This window comes from Meles meles, chromosome 4, assembly GCF_922984935.1.
Source record: "Meles meles chromosome 4, mMelMel3.1 paternal haplotype, whole genome shotgun sequence".
NCBI classification, from domain to species: domain Eukaryota; kingdom Metazoa; phylum Chordata; class Mammalia; order Carnivora; family Mustelidae; genus Meles; species Meles meles.
The window spans coordinates 77,879,994-77,892,095 of NC_060069.1; the positions used below are offsets into that span (position 1 = coordinate 77,879,994).

Consider the following 12,102-nt stretch of genomic DNA (forward strand, 5'->3'; position numbering starts at 1 on the left):
AGATACAGTCCCAGGACAAACTACCTAGGATGAAAGGGGTTCTCAGTATGTGTGACTTTCAGGGCTAAAAGCTGGAAGTCCCGGGCAAACTGGGATAAGTTGATCACCCTACCAAATACAAGAGGCCCTTTTGTGCCTTCTGTGCCCTCTCATATGCTATTTCCTTTGTCTGGATTATCCTTTGAGTCCTTCTTTGTCAGATTAATCTCTATTAATTTTCCAAGACCCATCCCAATTGCCTGTGGGGTTACTTTTGCTCAGCTTCCCAAGGTAGACTTATTCAATTCCTTTCTTTGGATCTTTGTTGGTCTCCATAGTTGTATGCCTCACGATTGTGTGCCAACATGATTTGACGTTGATTTCTTTTTTTTTTTTTTTTTTTTTTTTTTAGGGCGCCGAGACCAACGATCACCAGCTGCCCAAGTACCAAAAAATTATGCTTCCGAAATCTCTTGATGTCGATTCCGCACGTAGAGCAATGGAGCTGCCCTAAGTGTGCCACTCACGACAGAAGCCCTTTTTTTTTGACGTTGATTTCTTTTGAGGACTTCACCTTCTGTGGTTTGGGTGGATGTGACCCCACCCATCTTCAAGGATAGGTTCTGATTGGCTTAAGTCAATCCATGGATCTCATTCCTCAAGCATGGTAACTGTTCAGACAAAGGCATAGGAAAGAGTGAGAATCCTAAAATTTGTGGTGAGCTACCAAACATTTCCTTTTGTGGCACCTGGATGATATAGTTAGAAGCTATGAAGTCTGGAATAGCTGATGGTATTTTTGTAGCCCCAGGGTGGTGTCAGGAGTTAATGGGAGCCACCACTAATGTTTGCTAGTGTTGCCATAGCAAAGTACCACAGCCTGGGTGGTTTAAGCAACAGAAATTTACTTTATTACAATTTGGAGGCTAGAAGTATGAGGTCAAGATGTCAGTAGGGTTGTTTCTTCTGGAGGCTCTCTGTTTGGTTTGTGGCTGGATGTCTTCCCTCTGTGTCTTCACATGGTTTTCCTTCTATATATGTCTATGTCTTAATCTCTTTTTATAAGATACCAGTGAGACTGGATTAGGACTCACCCATATGACCTTATTTTAACTTAATCTCCTCATTAAAGCCCCTATCTCCAAGCATAGTCACATTGTAGGTCCTAACAAAAATGTTAGGACATCAACATGTGAATTTTGAAACACAACTCAGACCATAACATACTCATATTATAGAAGGCAGAGCAGAAAGATAAAGAAAAACCAGGACCTTTGTCTTAGTTTGGAATGGTCTTGGATCAGAAATATCTGTTTTAGTTATGAAGTTAATAAATTAGCTTTGCTGTTTGGGATACCTTGAGTTTTAGTTTTACTTTGTGTCACCTGCATTGAAATATTACTATTTAATACAGCCTCACCACATTTTTTTTGGTTATATAGCTCTTTTCACATAAAACTGTGAAAAAATAAAATAAAAAAATAAAGCCTGGAAGAGTAAGACTAAGAAGCACTCCTCTCAACTTTCATTTTATTAACTTTTTGATTAAGATTTTCTGGGCCATAACCTTAAAATGGCTATAATTAAATCACTGAACTTTGATACCAGGATTATAAAACCACCACTGTGTTCTGGAGACAAAGTACCTGGGATAGGAGCAATCAGTAGCATGGGAACTTTTAAAGTGGTAGAATAATGGGCAGGAAGAGCAAACATGATTGAGTACTATGTTTATAGAAATAGCAAACGTGCCTTCCCTATATTTTGCATAATAAAAAAAGGAGAGAAAAGAAACTTACAATTATCTTTTTGAATTGTCAAATATGTATGTAATTTCAGATGCCAAAGTTTAGAACAATGGTGAATAATATGCTCACAGAAATAGCATAAAGGTATTCAGTAAAAATGCAGAAGTACACATGAAGATGTACGCTAAAGTGCATTTTTTAAAAAGGTCTTTTTTTTTTAATCAGAACACAATCTCAGAGAAGTGCTGTACTTCACAGGGAAAATGTAGCTCCCCCAGGATTTTGTTTTTTTCATCCAAAGTCAGATAAAAGAATAGTTTTACCTTCTCTTTTTCACCCCCCTAGCTCATATGGAATAGAGATTAATTCCTGAATGGCATTTCACCATCATTTATTGTGTTAAAATGTCATGAACTGTTCTTCTTCAGTGTACAAGTTCTCTGAGCAATTACCTTCATGTGCTTTTCCACTGAAGTAAGTTCAGCTTTAATCCATGAAACTCTTCTACTACCTCTTACAAGGAGCTATTTCAACATCCCAAACCATTAACTTAAAAAAAAAAAAAAAGTCAGCTCATCTGTTATGAGGTTGAACTAAACGTATGACTTCTTAAAATCACTGATGCTGAGTCCAATTACTCCTTTTTCCTTTGTTTTCAGGAGCCAGAGAAGGCCGCTCTTGTGCCATGAAAACCTTCTGATACCCAGCATGCCTCATGAGATTGCTCTTCTGGGCTATAGTCCTTTTGGCTACAGGTGGGAGTGTACCTGGGGGCCAGAGGGAGGCCTGGGGAAAATGTGGACCTTTTTTCAGGAGAGAGATACATGTAGGGCAGATCTGGCCATCTGTTCCTGAGAAAGAACCACCACTAGTGAAGAAAGGAGAGGTGTCACTGGATCAATGCCACAGAATCATAGAGATGGATACAGTTGCATAAAAATAACTCGTGATGATTTCATACTATTTTTTCTTTTACGTTCTGGATGATTTCCTCAGAATTCTGCATCACTTTGAAAATATATACATGAAAAAGTGCTTTAAATTCCCTACATTGAAGACATCTTCAAAAGTTTTATTAATTGCTAAGCCAATTTTCAGGTTTAATGTATTTGTGTTAGCATTCTTTAAAAATATTTTTTCCTTTGATATTTCATATTTTTAATGATAAAATTTTGCTGAATCAACATTTGATATCTATACTTTAAATCAGATATTAATAAAAGTTAACATTTTCTTTACAGCCTCTTCCCTTCCCTTTATCAAAGGATCTCCCATTAAGATCTTCTTTTCCTTATTCAATCAACTTATACTTGCTCACTAGAAAAATTCTTCCAAAGCACAGCACCAATTTTGCAAGTTTCTTACATCCAAAATGATATACATATTTTAAAAATGTAAATAACACAAACATAATAGAAAACGAAATTACTAAAAATGTGAAAGACAGATATTCACCATATTTCTACACCAGGATATCACTTCAAACATTTAACATGCATCATTAGCACAATTCACAAATACATTCTAATTTGTTTATAATGATCTTCAATTAGATAAGCTATTATTCTTGGCAATCTCCTACATTTTAAAATCATCATTCCCTAATGAGAAAGTTGAGCTAATTAAAGGCATGTTGTCAGTAACCATGTCCAAAATTTTTCATCATCTCTTATTCTAAAAATATCACGTATATGTGTATATATCATATATATATTTATATAAAAGAAATAGTTGCATCTATAAGCTATTTAATTTATGGCAAAAATTCTTATTTTAAAAACAACCCAAATCATAATTTGATTGAGGGTTTTATTTTGCTACTTAAATTCAGATTGATGAATACATACTGTATGAAGACAATATTATTTTATTTTTAACAACCCTTCTGGTATTACTGTGTACTTCCATAAAACCTCTTATTAAAAATCATGATTTTTAAAGCTTTCTACTCATTTTGATGAGTATACACACTTATTCAAAATGGCTACAAGTGACTGTCTCACTCTTTGATATTTCAATACTTCTAAGGCCAGGTCAGGATGACCAGCAGGTTTGGAGTAGAAAAATGCCTATCAACATTTTAATGAATTGTTTTATGAAGTGGAAGTCTGCTACCTATTAAACTCTAATCTCATACTGAATACCTATTAATGACTTCCCTAAAATTTCAAATACTCTTCTGTGCCCTCTTCCCCACCCCATGCCGTGATCTAGACAGTTTATACAGGCATAGCCATATTGATTCAATTACCTATTACATGTGAAACCATAATGTGAAAGGGTTTCCACTTTCTTTTGCAAAAGGACCTTCTCAGTGCGAATATTTGAGTAGAGAAATTGTGCATGCTCCTCACTGAGAAGACCATTTAGTAACCAGATATAGAATGGGTTGGATAAACAAGGAACTGGATAAAGGGCTCAGCAGAAACAAGAGTGAGGAGACCACTGAAATGATCCAGGTGAGTATTTGCCATGTGCTGGGCCCTCTGATGCTTTACATAAATTGACTAAATGTTCTTAACCACCTTATAGGTAATTCCCATTTTATAGATGAGAAAACAGAGGCAAAGGGAGGTTAAGTAACTTGCCCACAGACACACAGAGGGTAAGTGGCACAGTCAAATTTCAACTCAGATGGTCAGGCACCAGAGTCTGCACTGAAGAAATGTCCTGCTTTCACAAACACGTGGTTTATTTTTCTACATTAGAGCTTTTGTATTAATTAATGTATAAACATATTACTTTGTGAAAAATGATCACAGTCTTCACAGGCTGGAGAGAATGTGGTTTAGATTTCTTATAAAATCACTTTTCCATAGAGGAGACTTTTCTGGGACATAAGGCATTTAGTTGGTTATGAATTTGGGCTCATCTTTCCAATTCAAAGTATGAAAGCTCCATGTATCCACACAAATGAAAAGATCAATTTATCTGATTTTCTCTAAAATGAAGTCTATTATTCTATCTTACTATTCTCTCAGTGTAGAGAAAAGGCACAGAAATACTTTTACTTTTTATGTTAAACAATTTATGTAAGTCCCACAATATTCATCCAAATTAAATAGAGACACAAACTATACGGCAACATCATTCAAATCCTGCCACAAGCCAATCCAACAAGCTCTACTAAAGGGATGATGAGGGAGCAGCAGAGGGAATGTGATCTGTCATCCTGAAACCATCTGATCAGAGTGAAAAATTCCATTAAGTTGTTTTATTAGGTCAAGGCTATATCTGAGTGGTCTTTTCAGAGACAGACTTAGCTCAGTTAGCTGAGCTGCTCAGCTGGCTAGATGCCCTTCAGTGCAGGTACAACCTGGGCATATAGACAAGCCAGAAATGGTCATTAATAACGATACTTCTGTCTCATCAATTCAACTGAAGCCCCAGGCATCTGCCCTACTTCTACCCCCTTTACTACCCAGGAACCCAGGAAAATACATACCAAGTCCGGCAACTAGGACTTCCTAAACCTGCTTCTTAGGGCTGTTCCTGCCAACTCTGGTATCCTGGTCTCTCAACTCTGCCTACCATTCTTTGCCATATACTGTGTGTGATAGTAAAACAGAGTCTAAATATGAAATAAGAAACTTGGTAATTATTATTATTATTCTTGTATCATCTTGACAAGTCACATGATCTTACTGAACTTGGTTTTGACACCTAAGAAATTGTTATCTCCAAACCACAGGGCATTCATAAAGTGTCTTTCTTTTTTTCTTAAAATAGCTTGAGTCGTTTCTACCTATTATGTGACCCTTGCTTGACTTGTATACTTCTCTAAGATAGAACTACAACGATGCCTAAAAATGTTATATAATCTGTCAAATACAATGCCAGGTGTTATTTTTTAGTACTTTGTCTGTTTTCCTGTTTAGCCAACTCCTCCAGGGAGATGGGTCTCCTGATGGCTCACTTTTGGCCTGATACTCACCTATATGGAAATAATATATATCTACTGCAGTCAGAGTGAGTCTTTATACCAATGCACTACCTCTAGGTGAAAAATGCACCCAAAACCACTAACTGTACTGTCCCAGGAATCACAGAGCAAAGACATTAGAAATGCTCACTAATTCCTCTCTAGCTAACTGAAAAAAAAAAAAAACAAAAACAAAAACCAAAAAACCCCTAGATTCATTTTCTCTTCTAATGTAACTGGCAAGCATCAGACTCTTACCTGCTAAGCTCCCACTTTTTTCTTTTAAAGATTTTATTTATTTATTTTTGAAGAGGGGCAGGCAGAGGGAGAGAATCTCAAGCAGACTCCTTGCTGAGAGCAAAGCCTGACACGGGGCTTGATCTCATGACCCTGAGATCATGCCGAGCCTAAATCAAGAGTTGGATGCTTAACCTACTGAGGTGTGTGCCCCACTTTTAATAAGGTGTCTTGATCTACAGTCTCAAAATGAAGAGTTTAAAACGTATTTGCATCAGTCAGAAATTTTCTGATAAACAATCTACTTTGAGAGTTTTCTGGTAGTTCTTGACTTGCCTTTAAATACTTCACATTATACACAAGGTATTTCCACCCCCATTGGTGGAGTATGAGAGAAGACCTGAACCTTACTCTTAACTCTACCTCCAACTTGGACAAGCCATTGTTCTCTTTGGGTCCTAGTTTCCTCACATGTAAAATGAAAAGGTTGGCCTTTGGTATTCTTGCCACCTTCATTTCTGATTCTTTATCAAAGGCTTTGGACATGAGAAGATCAAGTATTCTTGGGCTCAGAGTGAGTCCAAACTTGTGGATATGCACAAATAAGAATAAGCTAAAAGCTGATATTGGGGGTCCATAAAAATCCTGATCTTGCTCACTGTAAGGAACACTGTGTCCATTATCTTTAACTATCAGGGTCCTACCCTCTTATACAACCCAGGATGTGATAAAAACAATGCCTAAGCTAGAGGCCCAGATTTAGTCTTGCCACTACCATCCCTTTCTTTGGTGAGTTCTGCTACCTAAGACCTGGTCCATTGGACTAAGGGACCATTTTGAGTCAGTCTCATTAGGACTTAGCTTCAGGACTATGACTGTGAGCACTGAACACGTTTCTCACCTTTGTTGTACATTTTGGCCACCACACCCATTGCAGATGAAATGCAGTTTATCACCAAACCTCACTCCCATCTCAGTTTACAGTTTGGCTGGGAACAACCCCCTGTCAGTGTTCTCAACCTTGGCTACATATAAGCATCACGTGGATAGCTTTGAAAAATCCTAATGCTCAAGCTATACTTCAGACCCATTATATCAAAATCTTTAAAGGGGGGGCCTAGGCATTCTTATTTTTTCAAATTTCCCACAAGGTTCCAATATGCAGCCAGCGTTAAGAATCACTGCGTTCTCTGAACCTTCTAAGCATGAAGTGAGATGAAAACAGCTGGGGACTTTGAAAGTCTAAGCAACAGAGAATTAAAGGCTCAGGGCAAAGAGGTTTTGAATTGTCAAGACTTGACAATATTGTAGCCTGTCTGGAGATCAGCATCAGAACCATGGCCAGAGTGGCTTAGTTTTGCAGCGGGATTCCTGAAATGAAGGGGAGGGTTGAGTGGAGTACTCCATAGTAAGGGCAATTGCTGTATCAGCTCTCAGGGGACTAGGACCAATGAGGCAAGCAAGGCTTGAAGGATGACCAGAAGGCTTGAATGCTTAAAGGTCAGAGCATGTGACAAGCTACATCCAGGGAGATAGTCTGAGGAGCAAGGATCAGATACTCAGTCAAGGAGTCTAGGTTAGGAATGCAGGTTTGAAGCCTCTGTGTGGGCATAACAATGAATATTTATGGGATGATTTAAGTTTGTAAATTTCTTTCATATCCCTTTTTCGTATTTGATTATTATAGTGAATCTCTAGAATAGACAGGGCAGGCATAATTTCCATACCCACTTTGTAGGTGAGGGAAATGAGGTTCAAAAGGGACTAATGGCTTCTTTGAGGTCACACAGTTAAGAAGCAGAAGCAATAATGGTCTAGGTGACAAAGCAAGTGTTCTGCCTCAGTAAGGAAAGTTTCTTGTTTGGGACAAAAACCATCTGCCAGTGGTGATGGTGCTGGCGCAGACATTCACTGATATTTAGGCAGTACTTTAGAGTGTAAAGACCACGCTCATGCAGCTTATCTCTTTGGGAATGCACAGCAATCATGTGGTGTTGTCATGACATTGTGTAGATGAGAAGACTGAGGCTCAGAAACAAGATGTTACTTATTCAGGGTCACACCACTGGTTGAAAGGAAGAGCCCAGACTCCAGTTCCAGGTGAGCACTCCCCTTTTGGTACCATACTTGCCTCCATTTATGGCTGCCCTGGGTTCTGCAAGTAGAACTGGTTGGAAGTCCCTAGCTGAAATGAGCAAAAACATGAAGAGATAGCAGCTACTGTCAGGGAGGTTCTACAATGATAGGAGTCAGTTTTGACTTATGTCCCCAATTCGATTCAGAGGCCAGCTCCATGAAGCAAGGTTTATGAAGTTAAATAAAAAAGTTTGGTTTTCTAAGAATTCTGAGCCAACTCAACTTCTGTCATCTAATGTTTTACTAACTTTCTTTCTGCATTTTTGTATTCTCTCTTGCTTTGGCAGTAGAGAAAATCCGTTATAAGAGATGTTTCAAGGTTTTTGGGGGACAGTTTACTGTTATCACTGAATGAAGTTAGGTAACTATGTGAAATAATTGCACACAACAAGACCAAGACCATTTAGCCCATGTGATTCACTTTCTTGAGCATTTCTTTGTGTAATCATCCTCATAGTAAGATTATGAAAGCTGATTTCCTTTTGGGAAAGGAAGGGGAAGGAAGGGGGAAAAGTAGTAAGTTTGGGGGCCAAAATCTAACCATTTTTTAAAAAATTACTACCATAAATAACTTTAAAATAACTACCATAAATCCCACCCATTCCTTCAGCCTTCTCTGATCTCTATCTTTTGACAGGCTCCAGTCAAACCCTCTTCTCAGCTCTCATAGCCCTTTACTCATGTATTCCTTGTAGTATGTTCTACTTTACACTATGGGGCTCTATGTGCCTTTTATTCTCCCTTCTAGATTCTAAGCTCCCTAAGGGCAGTCAGTCTTACTTATCTTTTCATCTTCCATGGCACCAGACAGATTATTCAGTCAATAAACATGTGTTGACTAAGTGCTTGAACAGTTGTGAATAGATTCAGATGTCAACCAAAAATTCTTGGAAGTGAATTTTAAAGAAAATATTGATTTAGTCTTTTCAGATGCATACAACAGAAGTTGTATAATCTAATTTACAATGAAGGTCAGTTAAAGCATAGCTCATTCTTTTTCTAATTGACTGGTTAAACCTAAAATGACAAAATAAATTTCATTATCAGATCTTCAGAGTGGAAATGTGTATTCTTAAAGAGGATACAGATGAATGGCTATGATTCTCATGTGGTTTATCGCCCCCCTCCCTGTTATTTTGACCATAGTCACTTTGTCCAGTACTCCCTTGCCCATTAATATAATCAGATAAGTGTCATCAGGATTTAGAGGGAAGTGTAAACAGTAACTTACAAATGACCACTCCCACAGACCATAATATTTATTCTCCAGATAGAGACAATTGTTCCCAATTGTATGTAAATATCAAAATCTCAGCTTATTTTAATGAATTATATGTATTATTATATAATGAATTACTAGAATAATACAAAATCTCATAGCCACAATAAGAGTACTAATTGTGCAAAGTTAGGTATTTTGTACATCTTTAATGATTTTGTTCCAGTAGATGTTCTAAAATTTTGTTATGGGGTTATCTTAGGGGAGGGCTTCAGATTGAAGGGGAGAAAGCCAGTTGGTTTGAAGCTGCACTTGCAAAACCAGCATCATGCTTCTGTTTTGATTATATATATGTTTGAGGAGCTTCTGGGACAAAGGCTGAAGAAGACTATAAGAAGACCTTTTACCACCATAGAAATCCAAAGCTCAAGCTCTGTAGCAGATATGTATCAGAACATGCTCCTTGTTCCAAAACTGGGCTGACTTTCAAAAGCCTTAGTTATCCTGAGTAATATTAGCAATACTAGTTATGAGTGGTGTCATTGCTTGTTAGAACTATGTATTTAGAAGCATATAACTAAAGTTTTCTATCAACATAAGTGATTCCAAAGGCAACCTGGATTTAGAGGCACTTTGTTGATGCTTAGATGTGAGCAATAGAATTCACTAATGAAATGCTACCCATTTCATATGCCTCATAGAGTTACTTAATTTTAATTTTATGGTATGAATCCCTTCCTGTGATTTTACTGTCAATCAAACCATGGTCATGTAGAACACGACTGAATGTCAGACAATATTTTAGCATAGGGAGGGTGAAAACACTTTTAAATTAAGTAGACCAATTCACTACACATAAAACCTTAAAATTTCTTAATTAAAAATGAGTCTACTCTTGCCAATAAGAAATATATTCAAAGCTTACTATTAAGAGACTTTGATTCCTTCAGTTTACTAAAAATATACTCTTCCCTCTCTTTTCTTCTTTCTCCTCCCCTCCTTTTCTCTTCCCTTTCTCTTCTCTTATCTTTCCTTCTTCCTCTCTCCCTCCCTCCCTTCCTCCCTTCCTTTCTTCCATCTCACTTCGATCTCACTTAATTCACCATCTCTATCCCATAGATGACTCTATTCCATAGTTTATTTTACAGGCTGGGAAACTGAAGTTCATCAAACATGATTCCCTGCAAAGAAAGCTCACCTGGCTTCCTAGACACCCTTTAAAACAGTGTATTTTTTGGTAAATCTTAAAATTATACAGCACATAATAGGCTCATCAGACATATATGACTACATTAACCTTGTCCTCAGTTCCCTTGTGATTGATAAATGAGAGGAATAAGCAGAAGAATAATGTTAGAAGGCTTTTAGTTTGCCAAACCCTAATATATCCATGAACTTACTTGATCCACATAATAACATCATCAGGTGGTCAAAGAAGAGATGAGTACCTTCTCTTCTGAGCTGAGCAAACTGAGATTCAGAGGCTAAGTTACTCATCAGTCAGCAATGGAGCTAAGAATCAGTTTCCCAATTCCCTAAATAACTTTATTTCCCTGTCTACCTCTGCCTGGATCCCTAAACTCCTGGCTGCACAGGACATAATGAGACTCTGATTATCCTAGGGGAGGGTAACCTCATAGCCCCAAGACCCTAGGAATACAATATCAATACATATGTGAAAATGAGTGCAAAAGAAAATGGTTTAGGGCTTACAGTAGGAGGTGTCAAGAAACTGCAGATTTATACAATAAATACTATCGCCCCTCACTCATGAGCTAATGTATTTTTGCAAATATGTGCATGGCATACTTGTTATAACAGTCTTATTAAGACTTGGGAACAGGGTGGGAGAAAAATCAATATAGAACTAACGCTCATGACTTACTACATTGAGAAAGATTCTGAGGACTCACCTAGGTTCAGTAAAAAACTGTGATTTGATTTGTTTGATAATGTCTGCTAGTCAAGTGGCATAGCAATAGGTAACCCAGAAAATAGTCTACAATGGTGACTAGAAACCAGGTCTGGCGGACAGAATCTGGCCTGGAGAGATGTTTTGTTTGGAGTGCCCAGGGTTTCAATATTTTTTTTAATTTTAAGACCTGTATAATTTCCAGAACTCCCACAGTCTCCATCACTCCCTACCTTTTTACCTTGACCACCTCAAACTTCTACTGACTCCCAAAGGCATTTTGGTTTATGATCTTGCTCTATATACCAGATTACTTGGTCTGGCAATGAAATCTTTCTGCAGCTTGAATCCTGTTACTTTCACAGCCTTATTTTCCATTAATGCCTATAACATAACCCTCTTCTCTGGCTTGACTTCATCACTGTCCAGTTTATTCATACAGAAGTCAGGCTCCTATTCCCTACTAAATAATATCTGAGTCATTCTTCAAAGCCAAGTTAGCCCTCTGTCTGTGTACCATTCTTCACCATTTCAGCTCAGATTGATCATTCCCACTTCTAAGCAATATAATATTCATTATCACAAACTTCATCATTGTTCTTAATCCACACTGTCTGGCAGTATTACTTAACCTGCATAATTTATATGTGCATTATATACATAATATTATATACAGAGAATTTGACTTTACATATAGACTGTAAGATTTCTAGAAATTTCAACTTTTCTGTCTTCTTCATAACTGACATTTATAGTATATGTTTAAAAAACAGTTATAGAATGAATGATTAGATAAACAAAGGAGTAAGTATGTGGAATAACATATTGTGCTTTAGAAGGAGTAAAGGAAAGAACTATATAGTATACTATTTCTCATAAGTTTTAGTCTTATGGTTCCAGTTAAGAATATATAGAGATACATTTCCCATTTTCTATAAGAACTACACCC

General features: G+C 37.3%; 1 non-coding gene across 1 annotated transcript; it reads right to left on the reverse strand.

Moving 5' to 3' along the window:
- Nucleotides 1–388: 388 nt before the first annotated feature.
- On the reverse strand, nucleotides 389–522 carry LOC123941127. Its single transcript, XR_006818212.1, has one exon. It is a non-coding gene; the product is annotated as a U11 spliceosomal RNA (small nuclear RNA).
- Between the last annotated feature and the right edge of the window lie 11,580 nt (nucleotides 523–12,102).